Source organism: Ornithodoros turicata, chromosome 5 (assembly GCF_037126465.1).
Source record: "Ornithodoros turicata isolate Travis chromosome 5, ASM3712646v1, whole genome shotgun sequence".
Classification (NCBI taxonomy): Eukaryota; Metazoa; Arthropoda; class Arachnida; order Ixodida; family Argasidae; genus Ornithodoros; species Ornithodoros turicata.
Window position 1 is genome coordinate 38,118,780 of NC_088205.1, and position 10,551 is coordinate 38,129,330.

General features: G+C 43.1%; 1 long non-coding RNA gene across 1 annotated transcript; it reads left to right on the top strand.

Annotated features, from left to right (window-relative positions):
- Positions 1-10,014: 10,014 nt before the first annotated feature.
- LOC135395541 (uncharacterized) lies at positions 10,015-10,330 on the top strand. The gene is made up of 4 exons (XR_010423155.1): positions 10,015-10,041; positions 10,101-10,124; positions 10,188-10,211; positions 10,307-10,330. It is a non-coding gene; the product is annotated as an uncharacterized LOC135395541 (long non-coding RNA).
- Positions 10,331-10,551: the final 221 nt, after the last annotated feature.

A 10,551-nucleotide genomic window follows, 5' to 3' on the forward strand; every position in this document is an offset into this window, starting at 1 on the left:
TATTTCCTTTATTCTACTATAATGATTGCGTAGGGAACTATTGCAGAAAAACACCATAGACAAGAGGAGATTGTAGCATTCCATTCCCAAAGTCTTACAGTACAGGAAAAAAAAAATGGTTCAGCAAGACATAAAGTCACACACCTGTCCCCCTCGCGGTTACTCTCTGAACTAAATGAATCGCAAAATTATTAAGAATAGCTCTACTCCCATTCAAGGCAGCACTATCGTCAAGAATATGCCTTGTACAAAAGAAAAAAACTACATGTAGAAGGAAAGCATGTCAGAACAAGCCCAGGCATGTCAGCACATGTTTGTCAGACAAGGGGGGGAAAAGCGAAAAGAAACAAAGAAGGAAACCAGCATCAAACTATTTCTAAGCACACGCACTCCTCTTATTCAAAAACAGTGCTCATCATAAATCTGCCCAGGACAATACACACTATTTTTCTATTGCCACACTTTTTTCCAGTAACGGTCAATGCATTGCTACAGACTGTGTGACGTCATCACATCCTGTCTGAAGAAGAAGAAGACACCGGCAAAGACTCCTATTATTTATTGAATCGCAAGATTATTTCCTTTGTCCTACTCTTAATGACATTCATTCTCTCATTAAAATTCAACAAAAAAGCACCCTACATATTAACGATTTTCACCCCAAAGGCTCATCATGGTCATTAGAATTACAGTAAACTACCACTGCTCTTTTAAAATAATAATAAGTGAAACCACTCAACATCACCTCCAGGCTTATGTAATACATGACCCTTTCTATGCTCACACATTCGTTGTCTGAGGCTACACCTGCAAGCAAAAAAGGCGCGGAAGCCGGGTGGGCAAAGTTCCATTCGCGCATTGCGAGCATAAAGGCGGGAAAAGCCTGGGAGCAAAGTTCTATTCGCGCATTCCAAAGCACAAGACCGAACGCCTTTACGGGAACACGATAGCATTCCTATACTATATTAATGATTATTGCATTGCAGTTTAGAAAAACTACAACTAAACTATAATTTTAGGAGCCCATTAAAATTCTACTTTCTATGGAAACTATAATTGCCCTATTACTTGGATCGCTACTAATGAAGCGCTCCAATTTTTTCTCTCTTCCCATTTCAGCCTTGTCATGCAGGGAAGCAGACTCATATCCAAAATAATTAATTTACACTGAGGGTGCCGTGCTTCAGGAATTCCTATCCTGCGCTCAGATGCAAGCATTTCTTCACGGATACCTTTAACAGCTGACTTCCTCAACATATCGAACACCCAACAAAATCAAACAAACAACCCCACTTCCACTGGTAGAACACTATTTAGCTTTTACGCAGGAGGCTTTCTTCTACATAAAAAGTAGAGAAAATAAGAAAAGAGCCCCGAAAAATTACACGCATTTGCGCTCCAATAGCTGTAACTGCAAGAAACCGTAGCGCACGCCAATAAACTGAGAAAAAGACACTCATGTCTGGTATCTGATAGTGCCACATACACAGACGCATTGCCCTTGCGTAAAGAAAGCACAGGACAGGGATACACAAATATCCTTAGGTGAGCAGGGAAAAGGCTTAAGACCTCAGGTCACCACACATCGACACGCGGCTAACACAACATGACACCAACAACATACTAGCGGCGGGAAGAACTGCAACACTGCTAAACAAGTCCAGACATGCCACGATGACGTCACAAATCAGGGGAAAAAAAGCACACGCAAGCACGCACAGAGGACAACGCATTAAACACACGGAGCGCTCAGGAATAATCGTAGCGTTACCGCACATTGCTACGAAGCTCAACGTCTAACACAAGACGGCAGCAACAAGATATTAAAGGATAAAAATTGCAACACTACTGAACAAGTCCAGACATGCGACATCGCATACAAAACACTGCTCATCGGGGAAAAGGCCTAAGCCCGCGGCGGATCATCATAGAGCATACACAACTTCATTTTTCTATTTCGCGTAAACTAAACGCGGTCTGCTTGGAAAACGACGTACAAATTTTCTTAAGGAGCAGAGAAATATATCTACTCCGTGCTCAGATACCAGCATTTCTGCTCAAAAACCTGCAAAATTAAGCACTGCTTACTTCGTCAAGATATCGAACACCCAACAAAATCAAACAAACAACCCCACTTCCACTGATAGAACACTATTCAGCTTTTACGCAGGAGGCTTTCTTCTACATAACAGTAGAGAAAATAAGAAAAGAGCAGCGAAAAATTACACGCACTTTTGCTCGCATAGCTATAAGAGAGAAAAATAAAATAAAATATCGACACACACGCTAATAAACTGTGACAAAGACACCCATTTCTGCTATCAGATAATTATTGCATAATGCTAAATACTCATTTGCATTGGGCCTGCGTGAAGAAAGCACAGGACAGGGATACACAATTTATCTTAAGCGAGCAGGGAAAGTCACTTCTACTCGAACAGCTTAATACCATAAAGTCTGAATTTTTGCAAAGAAAATAAAGCCTGAACAGCGCTACGAAGGTGACAGACACATACTAACAAACAAACAAACACTTCTTCGAGTCTGTATTATCTTTTAAAAAATAACGAAAGCACACATAAAAAAAAAAAATCAAATCGGCTAGGTAGCCTACCAGACGTTGTGCCTTAAAGTTGGCTGCACGCAATGTGCGGAAGCATGCTGTGAAGCCAACTTGCGGTTTTGCTGGATGCACATGAAGTCCGATTCCAATTGGAAATCGCGCTAAGGACGTGCCAAACGTGGAATTTTCGCAAGATTAATCCCAATAGCTGGAATTCTGTTCATTTTAGCGGGAATGCTGGCGCTTGTGCTCCATTATTCGAAATTTTCGAATATTCGAATTTCTCGATTATCCAATTTTCGAATTCGAATAGGGTTCGAATATCAACAATATTCGAACAATATTCGAAATTTCGAATATTCGCACACCTCTAGTGAATACTGACACTCAACGATATAAAACAAAAAACAAACAAATTCCATTCTCATGAACTCTCCTCTGCCGAGCGGCTTTCTCCTGCTCTACCTGGATGCTGACTTTTTCCCCCCTCACCTACATTCTGAGTAAAAACAGTGACAGAAGAAAAGAACCGCGAAAAATTACACGCATTTGTGTCACAGGACAGGGATACACAACCTTAAGTGAGCAGGGAAAAGGCTTAAGTCGTACCGCTCAGGAATAATCGGAGAATCGCCGCTTATCGCTAGGCAGATAGCGCTTGAACAGCGCTACGAACGTGACAGATACATACTAACAAACAAACAAACAAACAAACAACAGCAGGACCGGCGTCGGGCACTCATAAAATACCCTGCCCAAAACAAAGACTTCACCAGGTTCGCGAGGCAATTCCATTAAAAACGCTCGTCCTATCCTACAGATAGCAATGCAAACGCGACTGCCCTTATTTTTTAAAACCACTATTTCACGCAATAGTACATAAATGTATCACTCGTGTCACACGAAAAGGCAAACACTTACCTGTCAAGTGGGGTCCCAGCGCGTGCGCGCGCGCACACACACACAGGCACACACACACACACACTAACATTTTCACACTCACAAACACAAAGTCTATTTTCACAACCACATAAATCCATATTATTCCTCAGGTCAATAATTATCCTGCCATCGCTAAAAGACGGCACAGACATGTATGCTTACGCAAGACAATCGGTCCTCGTTCCGGATGTAATAGGATATCGCCACTCGGCCGGCGCGAACCAATAAAGAAAGAAAGGAATGCATGTTCGCTACGAAGAAAACGGTGCCGTGCTTCTACGCAGCGATCATTATACAGACGCGTAAATGTGAACATCATTCGCTACACACTGTAGCTCTAATCATTTTTAAACCAAACCAAACCGTGTTCATAGGTCTTCACTAAATAGGTGAGCCGATAATGACTCAAAATAAAATAAAATAAAATAATCATTCCATCATCGCTGGCTGCAAGCTTGGGTACCCAACAGAGCAGCGCGCTCCTATCAACACGCCTTGGGCTGACCTTACACACCCGAAGCCTTTTCTGAATACATTCTGCCGGCGCTGGAATAAAAGATTTATCGCGAGGGTACTAGGATGTCAGCTCTGTTGCTGTTTAAGTGATAAAACAGTGCGCCCGAACCGCGAAGCGCACGCGCGGGCCCGGTCTCGCGGTTTGGACTCGCGACGCGCGCGATTCCCCGCGGCGCGACCGCAACGCGGACCCGTTCTCGCGCGCGCGCTTCGCGGTTCGGGCGCACTGTTTTATCACTTAAACCGCGTTTAGTTTACGCGAAATAGAAAAATGAAGTTGTGTATGCTCTATGATGATCCGCCGCAGGCTTAGCCCTTTTCCCCGATGAGCAGTGTTTTGTATGCGATGTCGCATGTCTGGACTTGTTCAGTAGTGTTGCAATTTTTACCCTTTAATATCTTGTTGGTGTCGTCTTGTGTTAGACGTTGAGCTTCGTAGCGACGTGCGGTAACGCTACGATTATTCCTGAGCGCACCGTGTGTTTAATGCGTTGTACTCTGTGCGTGCGTGCGTGTGCTTTTTTTTCCCTGATTTGTGACGTCATCGTGGCATGTCTGGACTTGTTTAGCAGTGTTGCAGTTCTTCCCGCCGCTAGTATGTTGTTGGTGTCATGTTGTGCTAGCCGCGTGACGATGTGAGGTGACCTGAGGTCTTAAGCCTTTTCCCTGCTCACCTAAGGAAATTTGTGTATCCCTGTCCTGTGCTTTCTTTACGCAAGGGTAATGCGGCTGTGTATGTGGCACTATCAGATACCAGACATGAGTGTCTTTTTCTCAGTTTATTGGCGTGCGCTACGGTTTCTTGCAGTTACAGCTATTGGAGCGCAAATGCGTGTAATTTTTCGCTGCTCTTTTCTTATTTTCTCTACTTTTTATGTAGAACAAAGCCTCCTGCGTAAAAGCTGAATAGTGTTGTACCAGTGGAAGTGGGGTTGTTTGTTTGATTTTGTTGGGTGTTCGATATCTTGACGAAGTAAGCAGTGCTTAATTTTGCAGGTTTTTGAGCAGAAATGCTGGTATCTGAGCACGGAGTAGATATATTTCTCTGCTCCTTAAGAAAATTTGTACGTCGTTTTCCAAGCAGACCGCGTTTAGTTTACACGAAATAGAAAAATGAAGTTGTGTATGCTCTATGATGATCCGCCGCGGGCTTAGGCCTTTTCCCCGATGAGCAGTGTTTTGTATGCGATGTCGCATGTCTGGACTTGTTCAGTAGTGTTGCAATTTTTATCCTTTAATATCTTGTTGCTGCCGTCTTGTGTTAGACGTTGAGCTTCGTAGCAATGTGCGGTAACGCTACGATTATTCCTGAGCGCTCCGTGTGTTTAATGCGTTGTCCTCTGTGCGTGCATGCGTGTGCTTTTTTTCCCCTGATTTGTGACGTCACCGTGGCATGTCTGGACTTGTTTAGCAGTGTTGCAGTTCTTCCCGCCGCTAGTATGTTGTTGGTGTCATGTTGTGTTAGCCGCGTGTCGATGTGTGGTGACCTGAGGTCTTAAGCCTTTTCCCTGCTCACCTAAGGATATTTGTGTATCCCTGTCCTGTGCTTTCTTTACGCAAGGGCAATGCGTCTGTGTATGTGGCACTATCAGATACCAGACATGAGTGTCTTTTTCTCAGTTTATTGGCGTGCGCTACGGTTTCTTGCAGTTACAGCTATTGGAGCGCAAATGCGTGTAATTTTTCGGGGCTCTTTTCTTATTTTCTCTACTTTTTATGTAGAAGAAAGCCTCCTGCGTAAAAGCTAAATAGTGTTCTACCAGTGGAAGTGGGGTTGTTTGTTTGATTTTGTTGGGTGTTCGATATGTTGAGGAAGTCAGCTGTTAAAGGTATCCGTGAAGAAATGCTTGCATCTGAGCGCAGGATAGGAATTCCTGAAGCACGGCACCCTCAGTGTAAATTAATTATTTTGGATATGAGTCTGCTTCCCTGCATGACAAGGCTGAAATGGGAAGAGAGAAAAAATTGGAGCGCTTCATTAGTAGCGATCCAAGTAATAGAGCAATTATAGTTTCCATAGAAAGTGGAATTTTAATGGGCTCCTAAAATTATAGTTTAGTTGTAGTTTTTCTAAACTGCAATGCAATAATCATTAATATAGTATAGGAATGCTATCGTGTTCCCGTAAAGGCGTTCGGTCTTGTGCTTTGGAATGCGCGAATAGAACTTTGCTCCCAGGCTTTTCCCGCCTTTATGCTCGCAATGCGCGAATGGAACTTTGCCCACCCGGCTTCCGCGCCTTTTTTGCTCGCAGGTGTAGCCTCAGACAACGAATGTGTGAGCATAGAAAGGGTCATGTATTACATAAGCCTGGAGGTGATGTTGAGTGGTTTCACTTATTATTATTTTAAAAGAGCAGTGGTAGTTTACTGTAATTCTAATGACCATGATGAGCCTTTGGGGTGAAAATCGTTAATATGTAGGGTGCTTTTTTGTTGAATTTTAATGAGAGAATGAATGTCATTAAGAGTAGGACAAAGGAAATAATCTTGCGATTCAATAAATAATAGGAGTCTTTGCCGGTGTCTTCTTCTTCTTCAGACAGGATGTGATGACGTCACACAGTCTGTAGCAATGCATGGACTGTTACTGGAAAAAAGTGTGGCAATAGAAAAATAGTGTGTATTGTCCTGGGCAGATTTATGATGAGCACTGTTTTTGAATAAGAGGAGTGCGTGTGCTTAGAAATAGTTTGATGCTGGTTTCCTTCTTTGTTTCTTTTCGCTTTTCCCCCCCTTGTCTGACAAACATGTGCTGACATGCCTGGGCTTGTTCTGACATGCTTTCCTTCTACATGTAGTTTTTTTTCTTTTGTACAAGGCATATTCTTGACGATAGTGCTGCCTTGAATGGGAGTAGAGCTATTCTTAATAATTTTGCGATTCATTTAGTTCAGAGAGTAACCGCGAGGGGGACAGGTGTGTGACTTTATGTCTTGCTGAACCTTTTTTTTTTTTTCCTGTACTGTAAGACTTTGGGAATGAAATGCTACAATCTCCTCTTGTCTATGGTGTTTTTCTGCAATAGTTCCCTACGCAATCATTATAGTAGAATAAAGGAAATAATCTAGGGATAGTGATTCAATAAATAACAGGTGCCCTGTCTAGAGCGTACGCGTCCTTGAGCCACGCAGGTGCATGATGACGTCATACTGTGGCTTCATTGTAGATTGACCAAAGGAGCATTAGTGGAAAAAAACAGGGTAGCCCTGAGACAATAGGATGCCGTCACGACCAATGAGACTGGGCTGCAGGGGGCGCAAGGATTCACTTCTCTCTTGGACACTGGCGGGTGTAGACACGGTAATTATGATCCTGGCAATTGCGTTGATCGTCAGTAGAAGAGCGTAGCTTAGGTGGGGTTCTGTCTGCCTCTGATGGGGTGCGGATCTGTGGTTCGTCACTGGTGAATGGTGTTCGACGATGCAGGTGGATTTTGTGACGAGCAGATTTACAATGAGGGAATGCTGTGAACGGGAAAAATGATGGTGAGCGTCTTTTCACTCTGTTCAAGTGTTCGTTTTCCTCTGTTGCCCAACAGTCGTGCGAATCTGTCCTGACGTGTCCTGACATGCTCCGATATGCATGCTTTCCTGTGTTAACGCTTTGTATTTTTTTCTTTTTTGACAAGGAACATTGTCGTCTTGACGATAGTGCTGCCCTGAGTTCTGCGCGCGTTGATTTGTTGAGTGCCTAGTCCTCTTATTAGCCGTTGATGGAGTGACATGTTAGGATATTTTGTTCTTTTGCAAGTCTCATTTAGTAAGACTTTGGAATTCCTACGATCAGTTTTCATGCATGGTGCTCTTCTGCAATAGTTTCCTATGCAATCGTTATAGAAGAATAAAGGAAATAATCTTGGGATAGTGATTCAATAAATAATAGGTCCCCTGTCTAGAGCGCACGCGTCCTTGAGCCACGCAGGTGCATGATGACGTCATACCGTGGCTTCACTGCAGATTGACCAAAGGAGCATTAGTGGAAAAGAACAGTGTAGCCCTGAGACAATAGGATGATGTCTGGACCAATGAGAACTGCCAGCAGGGGGCGCAGGAATGCTCTTCTCACTTAGCCTCACGACCAATGAGAACGGCCAGCAGGGGGCGCAGGAATGCTCTTCTCTCTTAGCCTCTCGCAGGTGGCGGTACGAGCGCGCAGAGGGCGCTACGAGCGCGCTCATGCGTAGCACCCGTAGAGTGGCGCTTACGTCAGTCCACCTCTGGCTCTCGTTGGGAGAAGACGTGCGGTCGTTCGCTCCGTCGTCACTTGATCCCTGGCTGTCGACGAGAGCAGTCGCATCGGTCTGCGCTCCTACTGTGGTGAGGTGATTTGTTGTGTAACTAATGCTTTCGCCAACTTTGTTCCCGCTTTGTTTGCGATTTTCGTGCCCGTGCACGTCGGGTGTTGGTTGCTGTTGTCCGGGCATTCCCGCCATTTTCTATCATCTTCTGCCTTGGGACCGGGAGTAGTGCTGGCGTGATTCTTAATAATTTTGTTGTGAGATTAGTTGAGAAAGTAACCGCTAGGGGGTGCAGCTGCGGGGTTTATACAGGACAAAAACCATTACGAGTCAGTTTCTGCCTGCCTCTCGGATGGAGCAGTCGCATGGTTCTGCGCTCCTGTTCTCATTTGTTGTGTAACTAATTTTTTTTGTTGTTAGCTATTGATGGTTTGCATACTCTTGCTTTTCCAGCCTGTGTATTACGAGTGTTTTTCTCCTTGCATGCCCAGACATGCCGTGATGACGTCACAGGATGTCCGGAACTGGTGGTCATAGCTGCGATGCTTTGCAACCTGGTTCTGTGCTCCGTCGCCCAGCGACGGTCAGCGGCCTTTCCGGGCGCTTTCTTCAAGATGGCGTCGTTGATTTTCAAATAAATCATTTCCCACTGTCTGCTTCCTTTCTATCTAGTTTTTTATTTTCTACAACCCGAGTTTTACATTGAAAATCCACGACAAGTATTGCACTGAGTCAGATTTTGCCCAATTTAAAATTTTTAAAAATTGGAATTTAAAAAAAAATTTAAAGTAATTTTAAAATAATTTAAAGTAAAATGTGCAATACTTGCCGTGGATTTTCTGTGTAAATCTTGGGTTGTTACATTACTACTAACGACAGCGTCGCAGATGCTCATCATGTTGCATAAAGAAAGTTCTGGGTGGTGGCTTCAATGTCTTCACAAGAGGAAGATCCCCCGTCAGAAGACAATCAGAATCTGAACAAAGAATCACATTTTTAGAGAGGGAAAAACGGGAAAACTTTCTATACATACAATCGTCCTCGGAGACCGCGTAGCACTTCTGCGTTTCCATCGTCGACTGTGAGGGGGATGTTGAAAAGGAATCCGATGGAAAGGATATGCATACTTTCCCTATTGGTTGCGTTTTTCCTTAGTTTGCAATTGGTTGTTTACTACAAAGACTTTTTGCTACATTTGGATTTCTCCAGCCCACCCTCTTGTTGCTAAAAGTCATTTATACAAAGTAGGAGAGAATGTGATATGATAATGAGGATGCGTCAGCTTTAAAAAAACGAAGATTTGATTCCTAGAGCATCACTTCGAAGCAACATGGCCAACGATGGTTGTAAGTTTTGATGGTTTTTACCTTAAAGTTAGGTTTCTTACGAAAGTTGTCTTTCTCAGTTTTCTCGAGTTTTGAAGACGATGATGATAGTGGTGAGTTTTGGTGGTTTTTCTCATCAAGTTCATTTTCTTAAGAATATTATCTTTCTCAGTATTCACATCGAGCCCGGTGTTTTCCTTCGAAGACGGTAAGGAAATGGCGAATATGAAAAGCGAGAAGTATCTAAAGTTCCGTTCTTTTCAGCGCCTGAGTCGCCACCACCAAGCTGTATGTATTAGCGACATTTCATAGATTTCATGTTAATATATGAGTTTCATTTCAGATGAATCAGTTTGTGTGGTAGCGAATGAAAGTATGTACCAGCATATGACTTTGATTAGTTGATCTTAATAGCAAATATCTTTTTAGATAATCACCGGGTACCACCACCGAAAAGTGAGTATAGTTATAGATCCCGTTTCCATGTTTGATCTTAATTGCAAATATCTTTTTAGATACTCACTGGATACCACCAGACAGTGAGTATAGTTATAGGTCTCGTTACCACGCTTGATAATAATAGTTGTTGTCTTTGTTTTCAGACTACCCTGGCCCCCCAATGCAGTGTATGTATTAGTGAACTTTCTCTTTCTGGGTATAGAGTTCCAATGGCATATCATTTTATGTAGATGATATTAATAGTTGTTGTATTTGTTTTCAGATTACCCTGGCCCCCCTATGCAGTGTATGTATTAGTGAACATTCTCTTTCAGGATACAGAGTTCCAATGGTATATCGTTTTTATGTAGACGATATTAATAGCTGTTCTATTTGTTTTCAGATTACCCTGGCCCCCCTATGCAGTGTATGTATAAGTGAATGTTCTCTTTCAGGATATAGAGTTCCAGTGGCATATCGTTTTTATGTAGACGATATTAATAGTTGTTCTATTTGTTTTCAGATTAC